Genomic DNA, 19,815 nt, shown 5'->3' with positions numbered 1-19,815 from the left:
AATACTTTTCTTGTGCTGCATACAAACCACTTGCTTCCCTCAGTCTCTCCAGACAATCAGCAAGGATTTGTCTATTTACCACTATTTCAGGATTAGCTGTGAGAAGAAAAGTACAGAACAGCATTAAGCATACCAGTCTTGCCTATATTTAGCTTTCTGCATATTATAAATTCTCTTTATTAGCATACTTACACAGATGTGGGATTTCGCTACTTTGAAACTTGGTTGAGTGTACCCCTCTTGTGCCTTTTTAGGTGAATAAAGTGGTGCCTACACTGTTCTCCAGTGGGTGGGGTGCCAGTTGCACTAGATGCAGCCTTGGCCAGACTATTCCAAGCCTCAGACTTGTACTGGGAGTCAGAGTAGTCCCCCTGCAGAAGCATTTGGCTGTAGCAGTTTACCAAAAATCCAGTAAATATTCTGGACTCCTGGATACCCCATCTCTGCACCATAAATTGGGCACCTTCATGTCTAACACTAGACATGTATATCCCAAAGCAGTGCAGTAGGAAATAAAGATTTCCTACCAATTACTGTTACCACATTTACTTGTAGTCCACAAACCCGAGCAATGATGCTAATTGAGGAAAGCAACCGTGCTAGAAAGGAAAGCAATTTTTGAAACTGGAAGATTAATCTGACACTTGACATTAGTTTGAGGGGTGTCTACTGCTGTAAATGTTAGGTGATTTACCTTTGTTGACATGCACTGGGGGCATAAATTCCATGATCTGACACATGTTTATTTGGCTCTATATACTGCTAAATTGATTTTTACAGTGTGGGATTTAAACCTAAGCATAAGGGCAAAACATTTTCTTCCACAGCAGTGATTTTCTATCTTTTCCACAGAAGAAGTGCTTCTCAGACATAGTCAGAAATCATGTACAAATTCAGATTATATACTGAGGTGTCAATCATGTATGTGTGTGCCCTGACAAGGTCTTTGTATATATATATATATATATATATATATATATATATATATATATATAGATATATATATATATTCATATGTGTATGTATCTTATTTAAGTGTGAAGGCCATCCAAGTTCAGATAGTAGAATTATACTTAACAGAAACATAGTAGAGATAGTGTACCCTCAGTCATACATCTGAACTTTCAAAACACAGCAAGAGTGTCTTATCCCATGTACATATAATTCATATCAGTTCCACTATTTATAATTATTTATAAAGTGTTATCAGTGATATTTCATATAATATGAAATGGAACAACAGTAAAAATGTCTGGAATTTCCTGTATTAGAACTCAGGACTATGTGCATGGCAGCTGTACAATTGCACCTGTTGCCAAAGGAATATTGAAGTAACACTTGGATATTTTCTGTTCATTACTATAAATTGAACTGTGACAACAGTAAATGTATGTTGCACTTCCTGTATCAGAACCGAGGACCATATGTATTACAGCCCTACACTTACATCTGCTGCCACAGGAATAGTTAAGTAAAAGTTGCATAATTCCCTATTCATTATTAGCATCTGCTTGTTAACTGCTGCACAACTTCACTTAGTATGTTTGTGCAGTGCCCTACAGAACTTATAGAATATATTCTTTTTGAAATTGTTGACTACTACCTGTCTGCAGGTGTTTGATGGCTGCAGTTGTTGGGGAAGCTTGCTAACTGCTGCACAGCTTTGTTTACAGGTGTTGAGTGATGGAAAGCAAAAACTGCAACAATGTATCCTTTTTGACCTTTGCATTCTGCAGGTGTTCTGTTTGCTTCCTGTGTAGGCCACTAGTTCAGGTTTTCACATTATTAAGTCTTGCTCAAATGAGATAAGCAAAGCTAAACATAACTTTCATTGTGTTTCTCCATTTCCCCTGTTTGCTAAGCTGCTCACAGTGCAAACACTGGCATTTAAAAAAAAGAAAAGGGAAAATTATGAGAAAGGAAGAAAAGAAATCTATTAAATCAACAACACTACATATATTTATGGTGGTGCACATAAAATATTTTCACACAGGTGTGGATTTGAACTCTCACTCAATGAACCTTCAAAACACAGTAAGGGTGTCTTATCCCTCTTTGCTACAGAAATAGCTTTGTAGCAGAGAATGAAACTCATGTATACAACCAACTGCAACATCATCCACAGTACTAACAAAATATATGACAATTGTTTGTACATGTATTAATTTCAGATGTAGTGCAATGGGTGATCACACAGCCATTAATGACTATTGCTTGCAGAAATGCAGCTCTGCCTTATCTCTCTGTGTTTGTTGCTCATTCTTGTCTTATCTGACAAGTAATCTGAGACACACAGTTTGTAAGGCATTCTGTATCATTGTCCTTAAAATGTGTAAATATATTAAATGGCAATAATATACAGTTGTCAAGAAATTAAGTGGAGGTCGGATGTTACTGAACAGAAACTATTAAAAGTGTGCTGCTTACTTGCATTTAAAACCTTGATACAATTACTTCTACACTTTGTAAGTCTAACCTGGCTGACACACCAACTGGAGGTAAGGAATCTGAATTGCTGTTTGGCTTTCCTTCTCCCTTTCAGTAATCATTCACAGTTGAAATCATTAGCAACAAACACTGAGGGAATGTCTGCACTATGTTTACATCTGCTACTCAGAGCCAAGGGTTTGGGATTCAGCAATTCTAATGAGTTCACACCTCATTTGCATCTTCACCATGCTCACAGCCCTGAATCTACACTATAAAAAGGAAATTGTGTAACTAGGGAACCTGAAGGTGGGGAGACTTGTTTATGTGGATAACACAGAAGAAGATATTACTTTCATATTTATCTGCACAGAAGACTACTTATCTTTTTAATACATTTTCAGCTATATACTGGATATGCTGAAATGTCACTAAGTTTCTGAGGTGCACAGTCTTAGTAATTGTCATCACAAGTGCTAATGTTACAACTGTTTTTCTCTTTACACTCCTCGATTGTTATTTCCATGAAATGTAAATGTCCTGTATTGTTAATGACACAGGGGTGTTAGCCTTCTAGGATGGCCCGCACCCACCTCTAGGGGAGTGAGAGTGCTGGCCACAGGCATGTGTGACTGGCAACTGTATAAAATTGAAAGTTCTGTGGTAAATGTATACACATGTTTCAAGGAAAGTTTATTTGATAGCACTTTCAGCAGTTCACTGATGGTGTGTTAGCAAAATGTGTCATTTGCCTGTTGTTTTGGGGGTGGGGAGCCAAATTCCATTTCTGTGTTGGCACAAACAAAATTTGCTGTTGTTAGTCTCCTTGTTTTAGATCAAACCTTTTTCTGTGTGTGATTATAATATGTTACTACCACATAATTCCTTTTTTATATTTGAATATCTTTACTGTTTTATGTTTTTCCAGTGGGTAATAGTGAAATACTACCTTTTATATGTTGTATCTAAGCAGGACTTTTATTTATGTGATACTTATGTGTATTATCCTTCTTTTGTGTTTTATGTCTCCTAGGACTATGGCACCTAGGCAACCCAATCTCTACAAACCCCCTTCAGTGACCCTGAGAATGAAGTCATTGTGGATGCATTTAGGTGACATGATGCTTTTTGCTTGAGAGGGGATGTGAGGATATGTCTGGCAGAATGCAAATTTGGCAGAAGATAGTGTCTGATGTGAATACAGTAGGTAGCTTGAGCAGAACATATGATCAGGTGTGCCATAGGGCCCCTGACATAATTTCATTGACCCAGAGGAGAGCAGATGCAGTGGCCCATGAATGGATGGCTACCGAGGGGGGGTTGGACGGCTGCTACATAGCCACCACTGACACCAAACGTAATGTTCCTGTCAACTCTCTGTAAAATATTGAGAGCAATACTTGGAAGTTCTGTTTAAGATTAATTTTTTTGTTTGGGGGATAGCTAAAGATTGATACAGTTAACAGCACATTTTTGTTGATTACACATGGGCTTAGGATGATGTGTGTCATCCAAGCTCTTGCTAAAAGTATGGTTAATGGACATATAAAGGGCAAAAAGTTTTAACCCCTGTGTTACTGTTTATTGTAATGATGGTGTCCTTACCTTTTGCTTAACTTCTTCCAGGACCATCCACCATAGGGAGCATACAATCAGCTGCACATGGTTAGCCAAACATTTTTATGTCAGTACTGATGAGCAGTTCAACGAAATATGTGTGTTGTGATGTGGGTGTCAAGACTGTTGTGTATTGCTGCACTGTCTGTAATAGTGGCACCCCTGTTAGTTTGTTAGCATATATTGGACTATAGTAGTGTATGTATTAATTTCTTTCCTATGTTTGTTGCTTATTGTCACAGGTGATCCTGACAGTGGAATTGTGGTACTCCTACAACTTGATGTCAGAGTGTCAGAAGACTCTGATGATGATGGTTGCTAAACAGAGGCACAGTCAGGGGGTGCAGAGGTCGACTCTGACACTGAGGTTGACATTCAGCCATCCCCTGTAATTTCATCAGTCACAGCCAGTAGGCTATGCAAAGCCATTCCAGTGAGTCCTCAGATATTGGACAGATTGAGGGTAAGACACTTGATCAGGGTAGTGTGGTTATTGTGACTTCAATGCATGTTGACTCTGGCTATCGTCAAAGTGTGTATGAGGGGGTGCCACACAGGAAGGTTGTTAGGGGTGCTTGGAGGAGGCCTGCTGTCCATCCTCCACCTGATTTAGGTGCGTCTTCCAGTGTCACTTAATGTATGTTTATAGCCATCATGTAGGTGCAAGCATGTTCCAGTAGGTCAACCAGAGAAATCCTTAGCCTTGTAAATGTGGCACAGTCTGACATGAGTGACTGCATCCACTGTGTTGCTGATTCAGTGGATCAGATGAATGACACATTGGAATGGGCGGTTTCTGTGATGGAATTTCTGCTGGGAGGGGGGGGTGGCATCCACATGGGCATAGGTCAGCCACATCATCTGATGTTAGCAGACGTGGCCATGCCTGATCACCCTCCCATAGTAGCACTACTTCCATTGCTCCATCAGTGACTAAGGTCCACACTCAGATGTGGCAAACCATGGGATTCTGGTCCTGGGTATCCTCATTAGGAGAGCTCATCCAGCAGACATCAGTCACATTCAGGTAGCAGCAGTATATTTGACTGTGGGCGTGGACATGCCAATGCAACTGCTGGCAGAGCCAGATCTCATGGCTGGGTATGACAACGATGAACTACCTCATGGTTGGGTACAACAATGATGAACTACCACCTCTACCATGCATGACTCACACCTGTCTGACATACCAAGATGTAGAGCCAGCACAGTGCTTGGCTGTGTTCATGCAGACACTCACACACCAATTTCACTTGGAGGGCCAATACAGACACAGAACAGTTGCATGGTTCAGCAGTAAGGCTTAAAGTTCATTCTGTCTCAGTGTCCATTTGTTACTTTAAGCATATGTCTGCATGTTTCTCTTTCTTACTTACATGCACTCACCTTTTGTGTCAACCTAGGCTTCCTGCCCCCCCCCCCCAATAACTTGTTCAAGTGATGATAACTGTGTCATAACCTTGTTTTCTATCTTTTGGATTCAGGGATACATAAACATGTGGCTGATGCTCATGGTGCATAACTAACTTAGTGTTTATTCTATCTGTGTTTGTGATGTTTTGCTAATTGTACTTTTGACATGGAAAGTTAGACAGTTTATAGAATCAAAACATTTTTTGCATCAGTATTTTTAAGAATCTCCTGAGGGTTTAGAAGTCTGAACCTGAAATGTGTCTCATTACTTTGTAACTTCTCTCCTTAATGATTTTTCCAGTACAAAAGCATGAGGCCAAACTGAGGACATTCGGTAACCATCAGTACTTTTGAGAGGTATGAATGTGTGAATCATTGATGCCTGAGGCCTATTACTTGATAATGGGCACATGTATTCACATAAGTCACATGTTAAAGTCATTGCTGTACAAATCACCTGTGTTTTACTTACTTATATTACCAGGTAACAACATGCAAGGATCTGCCATTCATTTGTATTATTTCACAATTCTGTTTTAACACTCCAGGTTCAGAGATGAGTCTGTCTGATGCTAGGAGTACACAGCAAGTACATGGTTAGGTAAAAGTTGTGAGTGTTGCCTGACATCAGTGTTAATATATGTATGTGTATAGGATGAAAGTTTTAGCCCCTTAGGTGGTAAGTGATTGTGCCTCTTAGTCAATATAATGGCATATTGAGCATGCCTGTGTCTGCCTACACCCAAAGCAGCTGCTGGTTCCCCCTCTGACTCCTCACCTACGTCTGGCTGTGGTGACCTTGCCATTGGTGGTGGGATGTGTGCCCCTTCCCCTTGTTGATCCTGCTGAAACTGTTTTCTCAGGATGATGTTGTGAAGCATGGCACAGACAGTGACTATTTCAGTACATGTACATGGATTGTACTGCAGGGCTACACCATATGTATCTAGGCAGTGGAACCATGACTTCAGCAACCTAAACACATGCTCTATGATATTTCTTTTTGAGTGTGTTCCTCAATATGGTGTTCTTTAGAGGGTGTGTGTACATTTCTGATGAGTGTTTTCAGTCACAGTTCCAGTGCTAATCTGCATCCCCCAGTAAAGAACTGTGTGCGATATCACCCCTAGTGAACAACTAATACAGTTGGGATGTGTGCCAGATATGTCAGTTGCAGTAACTGCTTTGGTTGCCAACACACACATTCAAGATGATTCCCCTAGCATCACACATGACTTGGCAGTTAATGGAGTGGAAGCATTTCTATTTATGTAGACCCTTCTACATCCCTGGGTGGTGCCTTGATTTCTATATGTGTACAAGCTATGGCACCCAGTACTTCAAGGTAATGTGCTACAGGGCAGAACTCTTACATATCTGTGGCCCTGTCCTCAGGAGTACAGAGAAAATATGTGGTCACTGGTACGTTTGAGTATAGAATTCAGGAATTGATGGAGGATTCTGGATGCTGATGCCTGTGACAATCCCAAGCATTTCCCATGTTAGTCTCTGAAAGTTTCCTGTAAAATTTTAAGTGCTGTACATACCTTTGTCCCCCCTGGTATTGGTTCCCCTTGGTTTGCCCTGGGTCTGAGTTGAAGACGACAGAGGTTGCAGAGTTCTTGTAGTCTGTCTTTATTAACCCTGTAGTGCTCTACAATTTTCACGTCATGCAGATTGTAATAAGTTAAATGGGGCCTGAAGACTCTTCTTCTTGGCCTTGGTCTATTAGCAGCAGCAGCATAGACTTTAGCCTGTTGCACATACACATGAATTAAAGCAATAGCAGCCCCTAACATTCTTTCTGTGTAGACTCCTTTCTGTGGCGATATTCCAATAGACTTTAGAATTCACAGGGAAAACCAGCACTGAGTCTACACAGTTGCTTTATCGCTTGTTGAATAGCTCCTCCATCTTGGATTGGTTGATTAGCATACAATTCAGTTGATTATGGTGTAATTAGCATTCCACAATGCTTACTGTGATTACTGTAATTACTGTGATTGTGTGGCTCTACGTACCATGTAGTTCATAGGTTTATAGGTTCATAGGTAGGTACTAGGCTATCTGCCCGAGGGCATTTATAAGCCTAGCCAGAATGTGTCAGCTTTCGCCACCCCATTGATTAATTAACTGAGCCTCTGTCAAGAAGAGCCAATGAAGTGATCCCAGGGGTTTTCTGTTACCCATCCACTCGTCAAGGTTTCTCTTGAAGAGTGTTAGTGAGGGGCTCTGCCTAATGTAGTTAGGAATTTTGTTCCAAAGCATGGGGAGTCTCTGTGGAATCTATCCCTCCAGCATGTTTTATTGTTGTGGTGTTATAGTTTGATAATGTGCTGATTTCTGCATACTACTAGACAAATGCACTATATTTTATGAGTCTGCTTGTACATCTTTAGAAGCATGAGTGATGCAAAATTTAAAAGTTAGTATACATTGATGTCCCTTTTCCCTGGCACAGCTTTATTTTAAATATGAGCCAGGAGCTAGGTGCATAGTTCCCCAATCCAATGCAAGTTGGAGACTAACACAAATCCAAAGATTAATTTATCCTGAGAGCTCAAACAAGACTGGACCTCTGGATTTACAGGATATTTAAAAGTAAAATGACACTGAGGGTGGGAATGAAAGTGATGTGTCAAAATGGGCGTGACGTCTGTCAGCTTAACTTGGACCCTATTTTTTTAAACACTGGCATTTGTCCCTTTATGTTAATACAAGTTTTGCAGGTTTTTGGTCACACACGAGATATACCCAAGCAGAGTTGACACCATTTCCACACATTCACTAGCCAAAACAGTGACTGCACAGTTTAGGGACATGTCCATGCAATCAACACAAAGGAGTGCACAATTTTCAGGTGAAAACTACAGTGACAGCAAAGAAAGTGCTCAAAGTGCAAAATTATGTTCTGAGCTAAGTAACCTGGGGCAAGTAGTACAACAGTAAGCTTCTGCTGCAGAAAGCAGTCCATCAGAAAACTCCTTCAAACACAAGTAAAACATAAAAACTTCATTCAGGCAATGACTGACAATCAGGGCTGAACCCTAGACTGCTAAAGCAGCACTCTTCACTACTGAGCCACTGTACTACATGAGACGCTTTAGAGACAACTTTGGACAATGCCTAAACATTCTGGCTCGCCAAACAGACTGCTGTATTTTGCACAAAGAACAAATTACAAAAATTACAATACTTAAAGTCAAACACTGACACCATATGGAACAATGAACTTTTAACTCCAAAATACACAACAGATCAATACAAACAGTTCAGTATACAAGTAGCTCAGACTTTCAGGTTCATCACTCAGTCCACTCAAGAGAACTGAGAGGGATAGGATGAAACAATGTGCATGCACACATACTACCTCCTTCTACAGGATGGACCAAACAATGCAGTTAACTATGAAAGCCAATGTACAAGACATTGCAGTTCTGGTAGGTCTCAGATGGTATTGCATGTTAATGTCTCATGGTCAAGAGACTCGAAAAAACAAACTGCATCACTGACCTAAACCAGTACCACCACCTAAAAAAAAAAACAAAAAAAACAAAAACCCACTATTGAGCGTAGAACACATTAATACCTGTATACTTCAACAAAAGGCACCATCAGGATAAAGATGCACTAAAAATCACATCTACACACAACAGATCATAGTAATAAAAACACCCCTTGGGATCAACACCACCATTAAATCTCAAATATTAACTTATGTACTTCAACTGCCGACTCATTTTGTACAACTTATGAAGCTGATTCCCAATTATGATGCAATATGATAGGCTGCCATTACCTTTAAGTTGCTTAGTTCTACAAGACTAACATTATGCACATCTTAGTTTCTGTAGCAGTGTGTGTAAACCACATGGATCCAGACTGAAGTCTTTTTGCTGGCCCACTGCAAAAAGGCACTTTCCTACACTGTGAAAAAATGCAACATGTTTTGCTCATAAGAAACTATGACTGACAGGAAAAGTGGTCCAGCAACATTCCTTGAGGCGTGGGTAGGAGGGAAAGAGAAAGGAATAGCTGACAGAGGACAGTGTGACAACTGCCTTCACAAGATCTTCCCTGAATGACATCAGGAACTAAGCCAACTGAAGTTAATCTGCTCTTAATGCAACATTGTTTTTTGTGATAGTAAAATGCTGCTGATAAAGGCCAAGTTTGTTCCTGGCTTGGTCACATTCCAAGACCTCCATCTCCCTTCATATTACCCAGAGAAGAATGTCTTAAGTAGTTTATTCCCATGGGTATTATGACCGTGTCATGTCTGTACCTGTGACGCATGGGGTCTAATGCATGCATGACATGGCAGATCCTGGCACCCAACAGTGACCCTTTCCTTACTCAGCCTTGTAAATGGTGCATTAGTCTCTCAAGATAGAGTCACACAATAACTCTGACTCTGTGGAGATTTTCCTTATGGGCTGAGAAGTGCTACCAGAGTTGGGCATTTCTGACATTGCCAGGGGTATGCATGTCTTTAATTACATTTAGGAGGCCTCTGTGGTTTAGGCAATTAGGTTACAAATTCTTCTACACAAGAAACATGCCACAATGTATGCTCAAACGGCAAATAAACTTTAACATGAGCTTGACAGCTGAGAATTCTACAAAAACGTACCAGAACAACACAAAATTACTGAAAAAGGTCAAAAAGGAAACTTCCTAAGAGCATTGCAGCAGACTAATTGTCTTCAGCCCAGCTCAAGCTGAATAACTGCATGAGCACGTGGAACATGGCCTTTAAGCTTTGTAAGCTGGCAGGCTGTATATCCTGTGCAGGAGATACCCTATATAGCCATGACTACTGTAACAATGATCATAATGAACACCTACAGATTTCCTTTTAAGACATGCCATGCAGGCAAAGGAATTCCTCAAGCAAGCCATGTTGGTATGGGCTCGTTTCTGGTATAACCATACTGGAAAATAAAACCACACAGCAACTCAAACACAAGAGAAGTGAAAAAACACGCCGGTCACACCAGGTACTTAGCGTATTTGCAGTTTAATCCAAACTCCTTCGTCCTACTAGTTTCAGACTTCTTCAGAAGTGCAAAAACACATACTATATACCCACCTCTCCACCTCTTTCATTAGTTCAATTCAGACCCACCCAGTTGTCAAAACACACACTTACTGAATACAAAACTGAGTACTATCATGTGCATGTCATGGCGTGACACCCACATGGCCTTACTGGACCATGTAGCATTTATTGAATCTGCCCAAGTGAATTGGTCATATATAAGGTATGGGACGAAGTAGTTACACTCCTAGGAGTTAAAGCCAGTGAGGTAAAAGCCTTCATACATATAAATAAAGAGACAGATTTTGACATTATTTTTGACTGGTCAAATGATGGAAAATTTTATATGGGAATGTGAGAAAAAGAAAAACTGTGCGCTTTGGAATTTATATGTGCTAAAAATATATATATATTTTTTTTTTTGAAAATCTCTTTATTGCAAATTTTCATCAAAAGGAAACATAAATCAAAAACTCACATTACAAGAAAAAAAAAATATACATAACAACCCACAATGGAGAAAATACATCAAGTGAACTAATGCTACGATACATATAAAAGGAGACCTAAAATATTCATATATAGGATAAATACATTAAACCTAAAACTATTTACATATCATACATTGCCCAAAATCATTTCTGTATCAGTCCAGTACAGCAAGTTGAAACTAATGGAAACCCTGACATGTAAGTCCTTATTTAAGTATATGGTCAGATAATATTTCCCAGAATTTCTTAATAATTGGTTTGTGCTTGATATTGTGGAACAAGAATTTGTGTGCCTTGAGGTGCTTAATAGTCATGTGTTTAAAGCCTTCCCAAGAAAGGGAGTGTCTATGACTAGCATAAAAATAGGTATCAGTATCTTGCAATTTCTTTCAGATAGGCCGGGGGGAGGAATATGAAGGATGGTAAATTCCCATGAGAGGGTTGATTTTTCATATCCAATTTTTTCCAATATCACTCTTAAAGCACACCAAAGCTTGTAGGAGCACTTGCAACTCCAAAATAGATGAAGGATATCGTCCATTGGGTTTGAACAGTATTAGCATTTAGGGGATTTATTAGGGAAGATTTTGTTGAGGACCTCAGGGGTAAAGTAGGCATTGTTCATAATCATCAGTTGAGTGTATTTCATCTTTTTGAAGGGGATAGATTTAGCGCTTAGGTTTATAGCTTTTGAGATTTGACCTTGATTTATATCAGGGTTGATCTTTAGCCAGAATTTTGAATAAATGAGTTCCTTCTGATATCTAAGTGTCATGATGACCTTGTATGTGTTTGATGTCATTTTTTTTCCCTAAGCAGGAGTTTCCTTAACGTTATACATGTTGAGATATCCTCCTCCGAGACCAATGGGTGGTCTAAGTATTTTCGTACTAACTCTCTTATTTGACGTAATATAGTCAGGTATTTATAGGGCAAGTCTAGGTGAGTTCTTAGATTAGAAATTGACTGCTGTCTAAGGGGGAAAAGATCAGAGATAACGGTATTCAGCAGAAGAGGGTATTTCTCCAGGTTTAACATGTGGCCATTTAATTTAAGGTTGGGATTAAGATGCAGTGGCTGTAAGGTTAAGAATGAATACGATAGATTCAAAGATTTGAAAAGGGCCTGTAGGGATTTTACGCTAAATAGTAAACTTTTTGTTCTTTTTAGCATACCTAAGTTACTTTCATTTAGAAATGGGAGGGCAGCCGGGTTGAGTTTTAAAGTTTTGATGTAGTTGTTCTCTAGAGACACCCAAGCTGGGGCCCATGCCTATTTATCCTTGTTATAGGCCGCTATCTTAAAAATTCTGCTGCTAATAATGATCTCATAATAGGTTTTAAAGTCAGGTAGGCCCAAACCCCCCTGCTCCTTAGGACAAATGAGTTTTGAGTAACTAATCCTAACCGATTTAGGGGCCTATATAAATTTGGAGATAGAGGTTGTAATATTTTTAAAGAATCTGTTATGTAAAATACTGGTAGTAGCATGAAACAAATAGAGGAGTCTAGGAAGAATATTTATCTTGATTACTGTTGTTCTGGCCAAAAAAGGGAGCTTAATCTTAGACCATCTTATGATATCATTTTGAATATTAGACCAGTACCTGACTACATTCTCCTGATAGTAATTCTGGTTACTTTGCGAGAACTGAATACCTAAGTAGTGCAGCTGGTCCTTGCCTTTATCCCTGTATTTAACATTATATTAGGCAACCTGTCTGACCCCATTAACCATTTTAATTCTGTTAGATGAGAGATTATTAATTTGTAAGGTAGTGTACGCTGTTGAGTAAAGGGTCTTTATTTTGCTTATAAATGAGAATGGGATGTTAAAGTAGGGTAGAGCGACAAATAAGAACTTAGTACTTAATCGATCAAAAGCCTTGGATGCATCTACCGCTAAGGTGTATACCTGGTGCTTTTTTAGGTTGGAATGATGAATCATAGCTTCCAAAAGTAGGGTCTGATCATTAGTCTCCAAAATAAAAGAAAGCCAGCACTCAGGAGAATCCAAATATAATGATTTATTCAAGACTGTAAACTAGACCGGTTTCAGCACAAGGCTTTCCTCAGTAGTACATAGAAAGATAAAAGGGTCATGGTCTTATATAGCTTCAACCAATTAGATTCATTACATCATTTCCTGTGGTTGAAAAAAAGCAAAAAGAAGTTATATAAACTATCACAATTAATCACATTCCAAATATAAAAAACTGATATACATCTGTTCAAAAATGTCAAATTAGTGTTCTTATGTAACATAATAATGCAAAATAGAATTTGAGCATGATAATTGAATAACTGGAAGGGAAATGGTGAATAAAATAGTTAAATGTATAATGAAGTAACATTGACAATTTTGCAAAATAATTGCAAATAAATAAATAAATAATTTGTCATTTAATCCTGGGGAAAAAAGCCCCCCAAGTTTAATTATCCACCTCCTTTCTTTTTTGTTGAGAATTTCATGCCACCCTACCTTGAAGGTTCTGTTGCCAATGATGCGATCAATAATGGTAAATGAAAATTTGGCAGTGGGATGTTTAGTTGTGTGTCTGTATAGCGCATTGGTTATTCTCTGGTTCCTAATATCCCCTAAGTGTTCTGAGATTCTGATACGAAAATGTCTGGATGTTTGGCCAATGTAAAAAGCCTGACAGGTGCATGTGGCTAAATAGACTATCCAGTCTGAACTGCAATTGCCAAAGAATTCAATATTGAATATTTGTCCTGTGTTTTTACTGGTGAAGCTAGTGGTCTTAAAAATGTAGCTGCAAAAACTGCAGTGGCCACAAGGGTAAATACCAGTTAGTTTGTCCCCTGTGAGTGTCCTTTGTATAAGGTTGTCATTCCTTGGGTTTGTTCTTTTGTAATGGGAAAAGTGAGAACACAGTGATTTGCCCTTTCTATATGAGAAATAACATCGTTCCCCTAAATAGTTCTCCAAAAGGGGGTGCGAATTGAGTATGTTCCAATGGTTGTTGATGATATTAATCAAAGTCCTGCTATTCCGGCCATAGGTCATAACAAATCTGCATACATTGGAACCATCGTCTCTTTTTCTTCTGTTATATTTTAAAAGAGAATCTCTGGATTCGGTATTACTAGATTGAATGGCTGAGTTGATGATTTGCGGTGAGTACCCCCTGGACAAAAATCTGTTTGTTAAGTCAGTTTGATGTTTCGTAAGATCATCCTGTGAGGAACATATTCTTTTTATCCTCAGAAACTGTGATTTTGGAATATTTTTGGTGATATGTTTGGGATGGAAGCTCTCCGCATGCAAAAGAGTATTAAATTGTGGGAATTTTCTATAAACAGATGTTTGAAGTGTATGTCTGTTTGTCTGGTTAGATGAACATCCAAGAAATTAATTTCATTCAAATGATGTTCCTCCATAAATTCAATACCCCAGATATTCCCGTTCAAATATTCCATAAATTCCTGGAGGTATTCATTACCTCCCTTCCAAACCAACCAACAATCGTCCAGGTACCTTCTCCATATATCGATTTCTGGTAGGTATATGTTATGCATTGGATTGTATATGATGGTTTCTTCTATGTAACCCATAAAAAGGTCTGCATAGATGGGTGCAAAGGATGCACCCATGGCTGTCCCTTGGAGTTGCCAATAACAATCTTGTTGAAAATAGAACACATTTTTGGTCAAAATGTGTTCAGCCATACATACTATGAGCGTATTCATTCCTGGCGGATATAGATTTGATTTGTTAAGCCAAAATTCCAATGCCATGAGACCTGCCCAGTGAGGAATACTGGTATATAATGATGATACATCCAAGGTACACATGAGCCAGTCCGGATCCAGCTGTGATTCTGTGACTATCTGCAGGAATTCAGTAGTGTCCTGTATTCTTGCACGAATCTGTGTGAGTAGTGGTTTCAATTTCTCAGTAAGAAAGGCCGATAGGGGTTCCGTAAGTGAACCAATGCCAGATACAATTGTTCTGCCGGGCGGTTGTTGTACAGATTTGTGAATTTTTGGTAAATTTGGTCTGATCATTAGTCTGTCTGCTCGGAATAAATCCAGATTGTTCTGGGGAGATAATATATGAGATAACCGCTTTGAGCCTATTAGCTAGGACCATGGCCAGAATTTTCATGTCTAAGTTGATCATGGAAATGGGTCTGTAGTTCTCCGGGCTTTTTGGGTCTGTATTATGTTTGTGAATGAGAATAGTTCTAGAGGCGTTTAAATGGATATCTTTGAAGCCCTTGGAAGTGATATGGTTAAACAGTAATTTTAAAACTTTGGATATTTTGATATTAAATGTTTTATAAAATTCCGCCGTAAACCCATCCGGGCCCGGGGATTTGTTGGGTTTAAGGTTATTGATGACAGCTATAATTTCTTGTGTATTAATGTCTCTCTCTAGGAATTTATTTTGTCTCTCTGTAAGTTTAGGAAAATTTAAGCTGTTAAGAAAAGAGAGTATTTCTACTTCCTCCACTCTGTTTTCGGTGGGCCCATAGGTTCGGATGAAAATATTCTCAAATATTTTAATGATTTGACTCGGATTCTGAAAATCCTTTCCTTGAAACTGTAATTGAGGAATAAAGGTCGAGGATTTATTTAGGTTGATCACCCTGGACAGGAATCTAGAAGGGCAGTGAATTACATCAGCATATAAAGCCAAAGATTTAATCTCATGCAAGCTCAGGTTATCTGCTTGCAATGAGATTAACTCCTTTTGTAGCTGGATCATACGTTCTTCCAACATCGTTGTGTGCTTCTCTTGGGATTCTGCTTCTGCTTTGTGTAGCTGGGAAGTTAACTCTTGTTCTTTTTTATTCCGAAGTTTTTTATAATAAGAAGCTTTGTTTATCAGGAGACCCCTAATCATTGCCTTAACTGCAGCCCATTCACAATCTATGGGAGACTGAAAGGAGTCCTTTGATTTAAGAAATTGATCCAAGTATTCAGTAATTTGAGAGGTTATCTCCTCTTTCCCCAGTAGGTTGGGGTTCAACCGCCAGCAGATACCTGTTCTGTTTATTGGGCTCTTGCTCTGTTGGTGAATATTTATAGAGATCTTTGAATGATCTGATAGGGATCTAGGCGATAGCTTAAATGAGATGTCCATACTGTAAAATACCTGGGACATTAGAAAAAAGTCAAGTCTAGACCAGCTTTTGGCACAGCTAGAGAAGAAAGTGTAGTTTTTCTTTTTCTGAGCCGGGTCTGAGAATATGCTCGGATCAAATAATCTAAAATCTTCTCTCAGTTCAGTTAGGGCTTTCTGGGCTAAATGATTATATCTCGCTTTGGGATTTGATCTATCTGTTTTGGGATCCTGGACTGAATTCCAATCTCCACCCAAAATATAATAGTGGTTGGGGAATAGGGTGAGAAGGTTTTATATCTTCGTGAAGAAAATATGTTGCGAAGTACAGGGGGCATATATGTTGATAAGGAGAATAGGTTTATCTAATAGCAGGTAATTTGTCGTGAAGTAGCACCACCTGCCCTCCTGGTCCACCCCGGCCTTTCCTATATTTGCTCTGAAGCTGTTTTTGATGATCATGGCCACCCCTGCGCTATTCATAGTGCCTTCTGAGGCTATGATCTTTTTGATCCAAGGTCTCACGATTTCTTGATCCCACTGTTAATTTAGGAGATGCGTCTCTGTAACAATGTAATATTAGAGGGAGATTTCAAGGTCAAGTGCATAAGCAATTTTCTTTTCCCCAGTGATTGTAACCCCTTAATGTTCCATGATTCTATGTTCCACAACATCTATTTGATCTAAATGGTAAAATACCTGGGGAGTGCATTGTCGAATAGAGACAACTGTGTATATTACTGTACCACTGTATTGTGACGGTGAGGGCAACTATGATAAATCCTTCCCACTTATCCCCGGTGCCTATCCACCTCCCACTAAGCCCGGAAGGGTCTGGGAACGTAATGATCCATGTATTGGGAGTCGTCATATATGTGAGACCTATTGTTCCCAGAAAGTATAACCTAAAACATCCTGAACCAAAACGCATAGCAAACCCATGCAGTGCGTTAACCCAACTATATCTCTGCCAAATTAAAGGTATGTATATGCAGGGTTATACCTAGATAGATATATATTTACATCAAACAGAAGGCTGTTGTAACTTGCTGAATTATCTTGTGAGAAACTGAGATGAGGGACCCTTTCAAGTGTGAGGGGGGGGGGTTTCCCTATTTAGTGATTATGCAAGTTAAAGAAACTCACCCACTAATCAGGTGTCAGAGCAGCAATTGCCTGCCTCACGGAGTATGCCCCCTTTCACAGAAGAGCTCCTTACCTAGTGACATTCTAAGTATCAAATCACTTATATCTCATGAAATTATCTACCAGCATGGATCCCCCTGTTTCCATTGCCTTGTTCTAACAGTACCGAAGATTTTTGGGCCGATAGGAATATACGTCTCACTGACCTCAGCTCCAGATGTCATCTCTTGTGTACTTTTAGGGACTCATATGATATTAGTTTAGTACTGGCCCCATTATGCCAAAACTACTGAGTCTTGTGAAATCTGGGCTGTCACTCTACTTTCTATGATTGACCTTCGCTTACTGTCACTGTTAACTAGTCTCACAATCTGAATTCTGTCAATTAATTCCCTGTCCCATTTGTTGTCTAAAGACATTTCACAGGTAGAGGGGAACTACTGTCTTTCTAACTTTCTTTCCATTCCCTTCCACTTCATTATGTAGTCATATGCTTACTTTTGGTTTATATCCGTTACTATGCTGACATCCTATTTATAAGGATTTTTGTATTGTTTCTATGTATCCAGATCCTGTAATTCAACTCTGTGGCGTTTCTGCTCCTAGGTGTCCTACTACCCAAATGCTGAATGAGGGTTATGGAGAACAGACTAAGAAGCATCAAAGAACACCACAATGCCCGTATTTTGTCATAGATGTTCCAATGATGAGGGTATTGTTTATTTAGCTGGTGGACTTATTTAATACACTGTGATACCTAAAACCTGGGGAGTGTTTATGACAAATATGCAAAATTATCCCAATATGTTGGTTTCTATGATGACAGACTCAATTATGGTACATTACTGTGGGTCACTTACATTGCAGAACCATGGTAAATGGTCTATATATAAGGGACAGCTAGTTACTGGTTAATGGATCCCAATCCAGATCTGTTTCTTTCATTCTTCTGTGATCATTTGGTTTGTTTTGCCATTGCATACAGTACAAGAATGAATCTTGAATGCATAAAATATTTTAACAGCAAATACACTAGAAGGAGATGCATCATTTGCTTAATCAAAATGCTGCTTCAAGATAAATGTATGCCATTAAATTATTAGTCACCTGTCATTTTACTGCCACATAAATGCAATTGTTATAGCTGATTTTCTGACATAAAGGAATAGAACTATGCGGAATGTTATGCAGTCTGACACACACAGCTAATCAGGTGGAAAGGGATCCGTAATTTGTCACAGACATCACTTTTAAGGCTTAGTATTTTTTCCTTAAAAGATATTTCTAATAACACAAATGTCTAAGAAGGGAGGGGTAAGCAGAAACAGATATAGCTTTCAATACATGTGGAGAAAATATCTCTAGAAAAAGAAATGGCTCCATTGGCTGGAGGGTGTACAATAGAATCATCTAAATAAATAACAATACTAAACTAACAATTAGCTGGGACTAGTCTGACTGGGTGGGAAATCCTTTTTTAAGCGAAAGACCTGGAAAAAAGATTCATGTTATTAAGACTTGAAATACAACTAACTAAACATATTTTGAAATGTGTCAAAGAAAATTTTGTACATATAGAGGAAAGATAACAGGATACTGAAGCTAAGACAATAGACAGTTTCTGTTAGTCTGTGAACTTGTGTCCGTGTTGGTAATTAGCGACACCAATAACTAACAGACTGTTGATGTTGTTAATACAACAGAGTCCTTAGCGACACCAAGCAGACACGCCAAACCTCTGTTTGTGCTTGCATTTAGCGACCCTGCATTGTAGAGGCAATTGACTCACTGGGAAGCAACAGAGAGATTAGACAGATCGTGCAGCTACTGAGTTAAACAGCGCCCAGCTTCGTGGAGTGCGCTCTGCCCTACGAGACCTGCTTACCCCGTATGGGATCCGGACAAGGCAGTCAGTTCAGGGAAGCATCTCACTTTTCTTTTTTTTTTTCCTTAAGCCTGTCGCTGAGGACTTCTCCCGGTCTTATAGCACAGCAGCTAATTCTATGGGATTATATTATTGCAGTCCGATAAGCCCTTCCGTGAGGCGTGAAGGTTCTAAAAGGTGATGCGCCTTTAAGAGGACATTGCATCTAGGGAAAGTTAAGTGTCATCTTTCAAACTGGATATTTGGCAAGCATGTCGACTAACCTGGAGTGCGTGAATTAATCCCTGGGATGTTTCAGTGTTGATGAACGTCCTGGAGCTGGCGCTGAAAATAAAAGGGAAGGCAAAGGGACCCAGATTAACGAGGCAAGTTCATGCTTGTAGTAATTTTGAGATTTGCTGACCATAGCTCCTTCGTTAGGGAGCATACTATAAAGATTTTTTTTTTTTTTCCTTTCATTTTTCCCCTATGTTCTAACTATGTGCTCAGATTGAGGCAGTTTCTGAAGAAATCTGTTGCTTGTACGCAGCTTTAACTTCCTGAACAAGGTTATTGGGTTTCACTCTGTGTGTTATCGCTATCACTACATAGAGTCACTGTTCTAATTGTCACTGAGACCACACTGTTTAGACATTAATGGTAGCAGTTAACACTTTTATGTTGATTTTGTCGGGTTCTCTTTAAATGCCTTTTCAAAGACCATTCCC

At 39.2% G+C, this 19,815-nt stretch overlaps 1 non-coding gene across 1 annotated transcript; it reads right to left on the bottom strand.

The window, feature by feature from the left end:
- Positions 1–8,898: 8,898 nt before the first annotated feature.
- LOC122802343 lies at positions 8,899–8,973 on the bottom strand. The gene has a single exon (XR_006364917.1). It is a non-coding gene; the product is annotated as a small nucleolar RNA Z195/SNORD33/SNORD32 family (small nucleolar RNA).
- Positions 8,974–19,815: the final 10,842 nt, after the last annotated feature.

This window comes from Protopterus annectens, chromosome 1.part0 (assembly GCF_019279795.1).
Source record: "Protopterus annectens isolate FY-2018-M chromosome 1.part0, PAN1.0, whole genome shotgun sequence".
Taxonomy (NCBI): Eukaryota; Metazoa; Chordata; order Ceratodontiformes; family Protopteridae; genus Protopterus; species Protopterus annectens.
This window is presented reverse-complemented; position numbering and strand designations above follow the sequence as displayed.